Here is a 15,307-nt window from a genome sequence, read left to right as displayed (position 1 = left end):
AATAGGAAAAGAGAGAACTCAGAATGAGAAAAAAAAAAGATGATTTCATGAAGATATCATAGGAAGACTGCACAAAATTGTCTGTTCTGCATGGGGGCTCATTCGCTATGGTAATGGATGATAACTAGAAAGACCCATAAGACATTCCATTATAATACGATTGCACAGCAACTTCAAAGAAGAAAAAAGTTAATTTTCAAAACATTGTAATGCAAATGAAATGCCTTAAGAATTCCCAATTGAACATTACATTGTACACAATGACTTGGAAACATCTTGAAATTTCTGAGTGAAAGTAGTACTGTAATTATTGCCATTATGACTCTTTGAAGATGAAAATGGGACATTTATTGAATGAAGGAAAATGAATACATTTCCCAGTCCCATTACTTCATAAGATGTCACCACAAAAAATAGAAAAATAACGTTGATAAAAAGGAAGTTTGTGGTTAATAAAGTAAAATCTTGGAGGATTAAAAATGAAGTTCTACAGTGGGATTTTTGTACAAAACATCTGAGAAAAAGTATGTAAATAAGAACACTTAATGTACTATGTACTGAATTACTAATATACTGATGAGAGAAATACATCATACAGGAAAAAAGAAAACATTGGGAAAAAATGACACCAATACAAGTGGAATACAGAGATTTTAATATAAAGTAGTAAGAAATTCATTTTGATTAATTGTTTAATCAAGATGTTTTGTCTTTCTTTACTTTTCCAACAATTCATTTTCAATAACATATTAAGTACAACAAATAATATTTTTTCATTGTCAAGAAAACTATTACCTAAAAATGAAAATCTTTGACCCAACTATTATTGCCAAATTGGTGTAAGTTTTTTTTCCCTGATTTTGGTATTTTGTATAAGGGTAATTAATGCATGCAAACAGATGTAGAAAAGAAACTTGAAGACACATCATTTCGAAGGTCTATCTATAAACTGATATTATGGAAAGTCTATATAGGTAAGAACTGGGTGTGAAACTGTGTACTTCGTCTATCTTGTAAGAGATAACTAACTGCAGGTGATGTAGAGGTGATTCAGCTGCAGGTGATGTAGAAGTGATTCAGGTAATAGAAAGTTTTATACTTTTAATTTCTATTTTAATCAGGTGCAAATGGTTCTATCTGTGGAATTAAAAAATTGAAAAAAAAATACTTTCATATGAAAATTCCCATGATGCTAAGCAAGTAATGGATATTTTTATTTAAAAAGGGCACTGAGTTTGCATCCTTTAAAGCCGATAACAACTATTTTAAAGGTCTCAAGTAAGAAGAGAAAATGGGGAGATGGGGAGATGCCTCTGAAGTTAATAGGATTGGCTGTTGATTGCAGGACACTGGTTCAATTCTCTGCAAACACTCGGTAGCTTTCACTTGTATGTAACTCTGGTTGCAGTGAATCTGATGCCCTCCTCTTGCCTTTGAGGACAACAGGCATGTAATTGGAATGCTGACCTACATTCAGGTAAAACACACATGCACATTTAAAAAAAGAAGGTAAATGTATATGACAAAGCGGTTAGCTTGCTGGCTGTACAAGCAGTAATCATGAAGACTGTTGTTCAAATATCCAGAACTTATGTAAATGCTACAAAGGTGTGGCAGCCCACCTGTTACTCCAATACTCAGAAGGAGATACAATAATTAGGATGATCCTAGATCCTAGCCTTGGGAAGGGGAAATAGATAAGATCTTCTGAGTAAACCAGGAGGAGAGGGCACGCAATAGAGGGGAGAGGATGGAGAATAAGAACATGAGAGGACAAAATAGTAGAGCTGAGGGGAGGGATGGAATCAAGAGCAATGAAAGAGATATCTTCATAGAGGGAGATATTATAGGATTAGGGAGAAACCTGGTGCAAGGGAAATTCCCAGGAATCCACAAGAGTAGACTAGCAGCAATAGTGGAGAGTGTGCCCGAGCTGGCCTACCCTGGTAATCAGATTGGTGACTACTCAAACTGTCATTATAGAACCTTCATCCTGTAACTGATGGAAGCAGATGTAGAAATCCACAGCCAAGCACCAGGCTGACCCCAGGATTTATGAGCAAGGGGGCGTCAAGATCCTGATGGTGAAATCTACAGAGACAACTGAATCAAAATCATAGGAACTCATGAACTTTAGACCAACAGCCGTGGAACCTGCATGAGACTGGACTTGACTCTCTTCATACTGGAGACAGTTTTGTAGCTTGGTCCTGCCTCAACTGAATGTACCAGGCTCTGCTGACTCCCCATGGGAGCCCTTACCCTTTTGGAGGAGAAGACATGGGGGGATGGAGATAGGGGTCAGGGAGAGGGAAGGCTGGGCGCGGGAGGAGGGATGAGAGAGGAATCTGTGGTTGTTAAGTGAAATGAATAAAAAAGTTTTCTTAAATTAAAAAGAAAAAGTCAGAGGATCCCTGAATGTGCTAGCTGGCTAAACTATCTGAATCAAATCGTGCAAGGTACAGCGAGAGATTCTTTTTCAATGAATAAATTATGGAGCAATAGAGGAAGATTTCTAACATCATTCTGGGCCCTGGGCATGCATGCGAACACACAGGTGCAGCCTCACACATGAAAACACATACATATATGTGCATAATATACACCCAGAAATATGCAGAAAATAGATATTTATTTTATTTGATTATTTTCTCAAATCAGTTAAACTCACCTATAAGGAGGCCCATTTAACATTTGTAAACTGCCTAACTTTCCTTTATTTAATTACTTTAAATTAATATATAACATAATGTTAGATGGAACAAGGCCACACAGAGTAAAATGAGTTTACATATCTCAAAAATCATCGCATACAAGTAAAACAAAACCATTTTATTTTTAAATAATATTATTGTAAGTTCAAAACATTAATTTTGCATTCATACACTGTTCTGCTGAAATGCATATGGATAATTGTAAAATTGGCAGATTAGTGGCTAGATTTTGATTGAAAGGGTTGTTGGAAATAGTTAAGTGCTTGCCTGAAATAGCAAACTTTTATATCCCTTAAAAAAAACCTAGATTATAACTCATTTAAGGAATTCATTTACTACATGCCAGAGAGAAGGTTTCTGAGCTATATTCTCCATTCCACAATTCCATAAAGCCTCCTATTATGGAAACACAATTCATCTTTTCCGGAACCTATTATAGTATTGATATCTCTATCTAATCCCACTACTCTGATTTCCTTTTCCTGAAGAATGCTGACATATTTTTGGCAAAAGGCTGATGAAACACTGTGACTCTATTAGTGCAATGTTATCTCAGTCATCAGGAAGATAAAATCCTCTCACTACTATCTCATATTTCCTGCCCAGCTGCAATTTAAGAAAATCTTTCCCACTGAACTTTTATGGTGCAGAGTCTAAGGATGTAAACATTTTCACAGTCAAAATTGTCTTTGAAGCACTTTTACTTTAGGGATGCCACCTCTCTGTAGATATGCATTGATAGAAAGAGGGTCTGTTTGTTGTCCAGGGAGTGTTTTAAAACTCGCTGATATGCATTTCACATAAATCCAACTATAGAGCATGTGTTTATATGTGTGTGTACACATGAATATATGGAGATACTTAAACTGACTTTACCTCCAGCCAAATGTTTTCAAGCTTGCATGATAGCTAGGCCCTATAGTGACATGGCTACGGATAACAAGGTAAAACACCACATTCTAAATACAAGTTGTTTTAATATTTCTATAATAAAAGCTTTTGTTATATGTATGTAATACATGTGAGATTGGAAGAAATGGTGCATACATTTCCACGCCACTTCTGTGCATGTCATTAGCCAAGTGCTGCATTTGAGACTTTAAACCTGACTTTTGCCTACAGTAGAAGCTAGAAACACAAAGAAAATAAAAAGAAAAGCTATTGTTTTTTACTACTATCTTTTTTGCTATCATTCAGTGCAAAGATGTCTATTTAAAGAACATGCACTGAGTATGGAATGTTGAGAGTTTTTAGTCACAGTATAGCCATGAATAAAATTGCAATTTAAATAACTATTTTCTGTTACTCACATTTTAAAAAGATTAAAGAAGAACAGTGAGGTTTAATATCTGGGCAGGTGAGATTCAGTGTCCACCCGGAGGTGTCATGATGCACATGCTGATTTGCTTTATATATTGTAGTTTGAATGTGGCATTCATTTTAATGTGCTTATAAAAAAGAAATACATAAATACTCATTTGTTTTATGTTATTACACGACTATGCATGTATTTCTTTTTATTTTTCATGAGCCAGTTAAAATAATTGCTTAAGTTGTTTTAAACATATTCATCTCCACAAACCCTTTATCATTCCTCATGGAACAAACATTCAAACACTTTTTAAAAGTCAGAGTTACTCAGCCTGTGTGAAGGGATGAGGGAACTGGACCTGCCTCAATTGAATCTACCAGGCTGAGCTGAATCCCCAGGGGAGTCCTTGCCCTGGATGAGATGGGAATCAGGGGTGGATTGGAGGGAGGAGGGTGGGAGGAAGGAGGACAGGAGAATCTGTGGCTGATATGTAAAATTAAATTAATTATAAAATTAAAAAAATAAAAAATAAATAAATTTAAAAAATTTAAAAGTCAGAGCATTATTGACATTTGCCATCTAGATTGCTCAACAACACATTTCAAATTCATGTCCACGTGTTACTTAGAATACAATGATCCTTGAGTAGGTTTACTAAAAAACATTTCCTAATGTGAAAAACTCAGCTTTCTTACATTTCAAAGAAACAACCTTGTCTAGATTTTATGTTTTATTTTTACTTTAAACAGCTTTAGAAGCAATTATAATTTACAACCCCTCATTGACTACCTTCAATGAATGAAATAGTTCTCTGATCATCATTGCAAAGTACAGTAATAAAACTCCGCTGCATTTAACATGAGTGCGAAAGCATAGATGAACAAATGTGACATCTTCATCTCCAACACCAAAACATGATCCTAAATTACAAACTATCTAAAGTCAGACTTTCTTATCACAATACTATACTAAACTCCAATAAATAAAATCCAAGTGTGATAAATACAAATCTGGGGCTAGACAGATGGCTCAGGGCTTAAGAACACAGGCTGCTCTTTCAGACGACCTGGGTTCAATTGTCAGTAGTGACATAGTAGACCAAAACGGTTTATAGCTCCAGTTCCAGGAGCTCTGACACCATCCTACAGACATACTTACAGGAGAAACACCAATGCACATAAAAAGCATAATACTATTATTTTCTAAAAACTTTTAAAATCAATATTAAAATTTGTAAAAGAAGAGGATTGTCATAATTGCAAAAAATCAACTTGTACTGACAGCATTTTAAAAATTAATTATAGTTTGAAAACAAATTGTGATGATGGTATGTTGGAATCTGTACATGTATGTGCATGATCAAGTTATGGTAGAAGTGCCAGCATACCTTTAGTGGATTTTGGAAATGAGATTCCAAATATTGTGCTTTTTACTTCTTGTACTCATTACCCTGAAGCACTATCTTTAAGAATATTTTATGGCTTATATTTTCCTTTTCCTCAAAGTGTCCATGTACTTGGTTTATAGGCTGCAGCCCTATAGAGAGGTATCGAAAACTTTAAAAGGAAGCAGTCAGTGATAATAGGTTTGCAATTGCAGGAGGGCTGGGGTAATGGATGCACATTCTTTCCTATATTTCCCTGTAGTTTACAAGTTTCCATATGATGAACAACTTCTTACACTTCCTATTTCATTTATAGATAATAGCATTTTCTAAAACCACAAAAAGTGTGACAATGATCCAAATTCTTGAGTCAAAATGTTATTTTCTTCCTTGTAAGTTGATTAACTCAAGTAAATTTTATAGATATTTATCTAAGTTTCATATACAAATTAGGTGTGATTTGAGAAAAATATAATAATGTATTATTTTTTTAATGACAAAACTTACTTTGGTAATCAATAAAGAAAATTATATTTGTATAATTAAACCAAAATATAATGAAAAAGTATTACTATCATGAATTCTACAGTTTACTCTTCCTCTGTTCAAAACTGTACTCTCTCTTTCTCTCTCTCTCTCTCTCTCTCTCTCTCTCTATATATATATATATATATATATATATATATATATATGACTTAACATCTTAGTGAACTTATAGAGTAGGCCCTAACTATTTGTAATGAATTTAAACATGTAAATGACCATCATTAATAGTGCTTATAAATTTTTATGCTTTCAAATTGCAGACTGATAAACAAATCTAAGGAAAAAGATGGTTCTGCACTGTTCATCATCTTGCTTCAAAATTTGATTTTATGGGATTCACTTACTGAAGCCAATTCCATATAAATCTATACTCAAGAGTTCTTTTCATTGAGGTCAAAGATATTACTATGCTAAAATTAGAGAAATTGCATGTTACATCAGTCTTGAAATTGCAGAGCATATCAATTGAGATCATATAATTCTTTGGAGATAACTGAATTTCCTCTAATTCATCTGAAAGTTCACATCAGTTCAGAGTCGATTAACCATGTTTTCCCATGGGAAAAAACACATTTAGAATAGATAGTTCATTGTTTGTTGTGAGAAATTGCTTTTGATTTTCCTAGAAGCCATTTCCTTAATATGAAGAATTTCTAAATGTAGGGTTTACATCATAGATAAAGTTATTTGTAACTTGAACATAATGTGTTCTGTATTTTATCTAATATGAAAGATTAAATATTTTGCTAAAATAAATATGAGCAACAGTGATATAACCAGAATGTATTTATAGGAACATATATTACAATTGCAATTAAAGAATAAGAAGATATGAATTTGAGAAGTGGGAAGAACTGGAGAAAGGAGATAGAGAGTAGAGAAATGTTAAAAACAATTCTAAAGACAAATAAATTAAATGAAAATAGAGTATTTTAACCTAATTCCCTCAAAACATGGATTTTGGAGAAAACACACACACACACACACACACACACACACACACACACACACACACACCGTTTAATGTATTCTAAGAACCAAACTAAGTACTTTACATATATTCATGACTTCATTCTTTAAAATGTTTGTTTGACAAAATGTAGTTATTTTCATCAGACAGGAAAATCCCAAGAAATCCACGGCTAGGAAACTGAGAGACCTGGTTCAGTCAGGGACTAGGCATTATGGCATTGGCCCAGTATTCAAAAGTTGATCTCACATCAGCACCCAAAAGAGAGACTTAGGGTTGGTTATATTTGGAGCTCTTTCTCTGTATACCTGATGTGGACCCAGTAAATAAATCTCTTTTCTGCTTTCAGCTATAAACAAAGAAACAAGACTGAGAGTGATAGAGAAGATATTGATGTCCTAATCTGAACTGCATGTGTGTATTAGTGAATGTATGTAGCGACACAATCACATGCATAAAACATATGAACAATGCATAACACACAGAAAGAATAAACAAAAGTTCTTTGAAATAATTTAAGACATATTTTAGATAACATCTCTTGTCTCAGGAGAAAACACTAAACTACTATTTGTTTCCATGATAATTTTTTGATTTCAGAATATGACTTGAGGAAAGCAACCAAGACAATAAAAGCCCAAAGCATCTGCAGCTTCATAAGTGCTGAAACAAGAACAAGAAAATGACTCAGAAGGTCCTCCTGACATCACTATACAAGTCAGTTTTGTTCAGAGCTTCAAAATGTTAACGATCACAAGTTCTAATGTTAGTTTCTTCATGGATTTGGGAAAAGTTAAGAAAAATATTCTTCCTCAAATATTATTTTTTTAGATATCAGCTCTTTTAGAAGAGTGTATCTGGTTTAACTGAAGAAAAAAGTTGGAAATGGAAAGAGGAAAATTAACTCATGGTGTGTACACTGAGTGTTAAATAATCTTACAATATCATATAACTACATTAGGGAGAAGATATCATTATTTTTCCTTCTAATATGAGCAACAATTCTTATATAATGAATTTTGATGGATGAAAATTTGAATATACTTTTAATGTGGACCATGTACTCAAATACATATGCACTGTGGAATAGTTTAAAGCTCTACATGGCATGCATAATTTCATTCATATTTTTATAGAGGATTCTAAATGTATTCTCAGCTTTCAGAAACATAAAGATTTTTATTAATTGTAATGAAAATAAATGAGTAATTAATCCAAATAAGTAGTTGAATGTGGATATAATTTAATAAAACCTTTCCATTTCCCCATACCACACCTCAAAACCATCAATCCACTCTCTATTGTTATAAATTAACTTCCTTAGACTCAATACATAAGTCCTATGTAACACAAACTTAAAGGGTTTTATTAATAAAAAAACATGGGGGCCAAATGTTGGGGTGAACGCTGAAAGATCAGAGAAACAGAACAAGCCACAGCTAACCTCACCTCGCCAGTTCCTCAGCTGATCTTGTTTCCTCAAAATGGAAGCCTCTGTGTCCTCATCCAAATGGATCTCAGCTAAACTGCTGCTCAAAAGCCTAAAAGCCTGAAAAACCTCTAGTTCCTGGTCCTCATGCTTTATATACCTTTCTGCTTCCTGCCATCACTTCCTGGGATTAAAGGCGTGAATCTTTCCCAAGCAAAGACATGAGATCTCAAGTGCTGGGATTAAAGGTGTGTGTCACCACATCTGTCTCCTAGTGCGGCCTTGAACTCACAGAGATCCAGACAAATCTCTGCCTCCCAAATGACAGGATTAAAGGCATGTGTGCCTCTATTTTCTGGCCTCTATGGCAAATCTAGAGGCTGTTCTGTTCCCTGACCCTCAGATAAGTTTATTAGGATATCAACCACAGTCCTATATTGTTTGTCTTTCCATGCTGTCCTGTTTCATTTAAATTTATGTTCACCTGGCACATCCACATTTTCAAAAATTATATGAGGTAAGTCTGAATAATATACCATATTATGCATACATACACACAAATACACATACATACATACATACATACATACATACATATATGATGCCTCCATTTTCATCAAGTTCTTTTTGTTAATGAAAACTTGAACTGATTACATACTGCTTATTGTAATAGTTCAGTGAACACTGAAATCCAGGTATGCATTCATCTTCATTACTTAGTTTCACTTGCCCATATATTCAGTAGCAGCACTACTGCAGCTATGAAAACCTCTTTTTAAATTTCTGAGGCCATAATGTTTTTGCTTGCTTTTTCTGTTGTTTTGTTTTGAAGAAAAACATCTTTTTTCCCCACAATGTATGCACTGCATCATATACTCTTTTCTGCACATCCATTCTTACTAAGACTTGGAATCATTTGTCATTTTGGTAATGGTTTTATTTTCTTATCTCATATTCTTGCATATGGATTACTCCATTAACTGGAAAATAAGTAATGCAGTGAATTTAAGATTATTTTTACAAGTTTCTCTTATAAAATTCTACTTCTGTTTTCAGAGGCTTTTGTTCAAGCCTGGTTGATCCTTAATGGGCAAGTAATGCTAACATTACACTAGTTGGTTAAAAAAAAAAAAAAGTGGAAAAATGTCATAGAGAGTGACACAGGGATGAAGCAATTTATGAATGATGAAAGGATGCAAGGCATTTTTGAAACCTGCATTCATTAAAATTTATGTAACATTTTGGGGATAAGATGTTTTTTTCTCAGTTATTTCAATGTAAGCTGGTCTAGTTGTTTCGTTCTTTCTTGAGTCTCTGGACTATCCCTCCCTGGGTCCTGGTCCTCAGTGGCTAGCTCACTATTACGGTCATTCCCACAGTTTCTGTGCCTCCTTTTCTCCAGCACATCTCATTGGCCTAACAAATTATAGGTCAAAAGAGGGTGCCTGAACTGGCCTACTCCGGTCATCAGATGGCTGAACACCCTAACTGTCATCACAGAACCCTCATCCAGTGACTGAAAGAAGCAGGCACAGAAAGCCATGGCTGGGTCCCAGGCAGAGCTCCAGGAGTTCAGTTGATGACAGAAAGGAGGGATTCTATGAGCAACAGATATGGAAACCATGATTGGAAAAAGTACAGAGACAACTAGCCAAACTAGTTGAAACACATGAACTGTGAACCAATAGCTGCGGAAGCCCCATGGTACTGGACTAGACCTCCTGGTAAAGTAAGACAGGTGTTTAGCTTGAACTGTTTAGTGCTGTGGGATGGTCTGTATGTCAAATCTGTTGCTCTGATTGGTCAATAAATAAAACACTGATTGGCCAGTAGCCAGGCAGAACATATAGGCAGGACTAACAGAGAGGAGAATTGAGAGAACAGGAAGGCAGAGGGAGACACTGCCAGCCACAGCCATGACAAATAGCATGTGAAGATGCCGGTAAGCCACAAGCCACATGGCAAGGTATAGATTTATAGACATGGGTTAATTAAAGCTATAAGAACAGTTAACAAGAAGCCTGCCACAGCCATACAGTTTGTAAGCAATATAAGTTACTTGGTTGGGTCTGAGAGGCTGTGGGACTGGTGGGTGACAGAGATTTGTGGTGACAGAGATTTGTCCTGACTGACTGTGGGCCAGGCAGGAAAACTCTAGCTACAGTTTAGGAGCCCCCAGGCAGTGAGATTGGGACCTGTTTCTAGTGCATGAGCGGGCCTTTTAGAACCTACTGCCTATGATAAGACACTTTGCCGCAGCTTTGGTGCAGGGAAGAGGGGCTTGGACCTGCCTCAGCTGAATGTACCAGGCTCTGCTGACTCCCCATGGGAGACCTTGCCTTGGAGGAGCAGGAAATGGAGGTTAAAAGTTTTGTAGCTGGGATAGCATTCCAATCTCTCAAATGGAAATCTTGCTTGGTTGTAGGAGAGACTGGAATGACAACCAGAGAGCTTTCATGGGACTGACCTAGGCCCTCTGCATATTTGTTACAGTTGTATAATTTGGTCTTCTTGAGGGACTCCTAACAATAGGAGCAAGAGCTGTTTCTGACATGGTTGTCAGCTTTTGGGACCTATTCCTCCTACTGGATTGCCTCCACCAGCCTTAATAGAAGAAGAGGTTCCTAGTCATACTGCAACCTGATATTCCATGGCTGGCCGATATCCATGAGAGACTGCACTTTTCTGGAGAAACAGAGGAGTGGATGGGGGTGTTTAGGAGGGAGGAACTGGAAGGAGAGGAAGGAAGGGAAACACTGATCAAGATGTAAAAACAAAAAAAAAAAGTCAAAACAATAAAACATTAAAAATGTTTAAAAAATAAGTTGGGTCCTATAATTCAACTTTAAAATATTACATGCTGTTGCCTATTTGGCTTTAGATAATTTCAAATTTTTTTGGTAGTGTGAAATTAACTCTAAATACTGAAACAGTTTCAATCTGAGCACAGTGGATGAAGGAAAACCTTGTATGACTTTATAGAGCTGATGGTGGAAATACTAAAATGCAACTTTGTAAGTATTTACTGTCCTTTAATATTGTTTACATCTTATAGATTTTATTTAATGCTTTCATATGTTTAATGTTCTCCTTCACTCCACATTTATAAGAGCACATTCTTATCTTTATGAATTTCTTAACACCAGTAGATCAAGCTCTCAACATGATACTGCAAGTAGTCATGGAAAAATTGTTGCTAAATAAATTTCCTACTTCTTTTGCCTCCTTTTTTTTTACCCTTGTAGTGGAGGTGTGCTTGGGAGACTTACAACCTACTAAATTGAATGTAATTATTCTGACTTAATATAATTCCCCCTTTTTTTCAAGACCCTTTTTTTAGTGTATGAAAACTGAAATTCTGTTAAGTGTACATGCAGTTTGAATGACCTCAAACCTCCTCTACTTTGGATAGAAATTAAGTTCACAGAATTCCAAATTTTAATCAAGTGGGATAACTCACTGCTGTCTCACTCACAAGAGTCTCACAAGCTATGATATTCACTGTGACAGTTCGCACCAGTATAGAGACTAAAATTAAAACAGGGTAATGGTGCATAGTGTTGCTGGAGGGCTTCTCTCCAGGTTCCCCAAGCCCCGCAGTCCCACAATCCACTTATAAAATAATCACTCAGACGCTTATATCACTTATAAACTGTATGGCCGTGGCAGGCTTCTTGCTAACTGTTCTTTTATCTTATATTAACCCATTTTTATAAATCTATACCTTGCCACGTGGCTGGTGGCTTACCGGCGTCTCTACATGCTCTTCTCCTGGCGGTGGCTGCAGTCTCTCCCCTCCTTCTTCCTGTTTCCCCAATTCTCCTCTCTCTTTGTCCCGCCTATACTTCCTGCCTGGTCACTGGCCATCAGTGTTTTATTTACATAGAGTGATATCCACAGCAGCATAGGGCAAGAGACAAGCAAGTTTCATGCATGAACCTGCATGTGCCCTCTCACTACAGGACAACTTCAAGTTTACCTAGAAAAATCATTCCTGCCAGGCCAAGAATGTCTATTTATCTCACCCATGCTTGGTAATATCATTTTACATTGCATAAAAATGGAAAACACAAAGGTATTGCAGCCCAGACATTTTTTGTGATGTGGTAGGAGGTGACTGTGGAGACAGAGAGTGGGTGTTGTGTTCAGGTACACTTACTGATAAAAGTAAGTGGAGACCAGTACAGTACACAGTGGTATATCTTTCCATAGTCCCACACTCTACCTTATTTGCAGAGGCAGAGTCTTCTGTGGAACCCAATTTTAAGAGATTCAGCTAAAATGTCTGGTCAGTGTGGTCACGTGGTTGTCCTTTCTGTGAATTCTCAGTTTTGGGTACCAGCAGCTTTTCATAGGTTCTGGGGGTTCTGAACACAGGCCCTCCTCCTTGTAGAGCAGTTACATTGCCCACTGAGACATCAGTCCAACCCAACCAGTTTTTATTGATGATTCACTATACCATTTTATTCTATATAATAATATAATAGTATATTTTATACTAAAATATACTATTTTATTGATGATTCACTATACACCATGATTCACTATAGTCTTCAGTACTTTGAGAGGTCAGTGGTATCATAAGACCGCAATATTCACCATGATATAAAATTAGCATATAACAATCATGATGCACAGTCTCAAAGTTAAACCTTGGAGCTCTTACTAGGAAATACCCTCCCCATGTGATCTAAGATTACCTCATCACACCTAAAGGAAAACCCAAATCCTGTTTTTGGCAAGATTAACTGTCTTGCTAGTACCTGCAAGTTTAATAAGCTAAATATATGTATAACTTGGAAAGGAAGATAGTTATTTACAAATGTTTATTAAACCAAAAACATTCTTACTTTTCCGTAAGACTGCTAAACAAATTTAAATGAAAAGTTATTTCACTATTACATTTAAGTTTATTTTTCCCTGTTAATTTAAAAATAAACAGATAAGCATACAAAATAGTCTTACGATAATATGCATCAATTTTAATGTTCTGACCCATAAAATTTTACTTCAATCTCTTATGATGTAGAGAAAATAGCATGAAGCAGTCTAAATAAGAAATTACAGTTTTAATTTAAAAACTGCTGCAATAATTAAGAGACTGGGAGTCTTATCTTGGCTTTGTGACTAATTTGATATACGATTTGGGCAAATAGCTTAACCTTTCTAGAACTCAATTTGCCTATCTGTAATTAGTGCATAGATTAAACTAGATTGATTTAAAATCCCTCCAACCAACACCTTCAAAATTCTGAATAATTACATTGCTCCAAAAAGAATAACATGGAGCTTATGTAAGAGTTACTCTAATAGACCACAAAGCCAACCACCTAATGTTAAAGTGAAGGTGAGCATTGCGAAGACACTAAAAAATTGCATCATAGTGTATTGCATTCGCCTGATTTTATTAAAAATGATTCTCTCCTCTGTCTGCAGAAATTAAAATGCATATATTGAAGACAAATTCTGATTCGCTTAACTTGTGTAACTGATAGGTGTTCTTCAGCCATGGCAACAACATGTCACTCCTTGTTCAACAGGACTGAAGGTTGATAAATTTACTTTATGTGTAAGGTTCCAAGTTCAGTTTTCAAAGTTCACTTGTACCAAATGTGAACATAAGTGAATTAAATGATATAACACAATTACTATAGTTAATTATTTAATTAAAATTTAACCAATTAAACTATACCACCAATGTCAACCCTGTGAAAATTAGTATCAAAAGTTATATAGATACATATTATAAAATAAAACTCCATTTGCTGTCTTTTATGAATGTCTCTATTAGTATTTTGTTATACTTTAATTTTGAAATGGCGTATTTATTCCATCAAGAATTCATCAAGTAAAATATTTATTTTCGCTAAAGAAAATGTTTAATTTGAGTATTTCCTTGCTCCAAATGTTTGTTTCAGTAGCAAACATTTGCTCTTCCAGACACTACTCACAAACTAGACTACTACTTTCAAGGATTTTGGCAACTGTGGAGCTTCGGCAGAAGGCTGGGCCAACTGTCTTCCATCTGTTCCTCCAGCTCCTTTGCAGTTTTGTTTTCCAATTAGCCAGAGCCACTTAAGGGATCCCAGTGGCTCCCATGAAAAACAAAAACATATTTAAACATTGCTCCATTAGAGTACATAAAGAATCTCCAACAACCCTACCCTTAGTATCATCTTACGGAGGAAATTATTACATTTTCTTGAAATTTTGTTTAAGTCGATCAACTTTCCATAGTATTTATTTTTCCAATTCAATTTTTCTAAAGTTTTATCTAATAATCAAAGAGAAATCTGAAGTTTACATATGCATTGAATTAGAAAAAAAATCAGATGAATTTTTGAAAATTTCTGAATTTCCTAGAAAACTATGACATTTTGTATTGTTTTCAATGACTTCATTAGTTTACATATTTATAAACATAAAATTTTATTATATTTTTGAAAAGTGTATATTATTAGAATAAGAAACAAAAACATCATAATTTAGACTGTTTTGTTTTTCATAATTTTAGTACTAATTAATGAAATTACAGATTATTTATTGTTGAAAATGCCACCATTGTGTGTTTCAGTAATTTCATTTAGATGTCTATTAGAGTATATATCTGACACATCAAGATTTATTAACAAAACAAATTAATATTAATGATTATATAAATAAATATAGCAATTTAGGGTCCATCCTCATGCTCATTAAAGGAAGAAGATGTCAGGGTGACTAGCCAAGGAGAACTGAAGCTCATTAAATTTCCTCTTGTATTAAAACACAAAACCTCTCTGAACAGCTCAGCATGTAGACAAGCCTGGTCTTCTTCCACCCACTTGCAAAACCACTGCCCACTTTCCACCCATGGCTCTTTCCTGCATTTGCTTCCTATTTCAGCTCACTCAAACTGCTTTGACTCTTTTCTTATTGGTGCTTTTTTCTGTCTGATGGAATTCAAACTCCA

The sequence above is a fragment of the Peromyscus leucopus genome, chromosome 9 (genome assembly GCF_004664715.2).
Source record: "Peromyscus leucopus breed LL Stock chromosome 9, UCI_PerLeu_2.1, whole genome shotgun sequence".
Lineage (NCBI taxonomy): Eukaryota > Metazoa > Chordata > Mammalia > Rodentia > Cricetidae > Peromyscus > Peromyscus leucopus.
Note: the sequence above shows the minus strand (reverse complement) of the source record.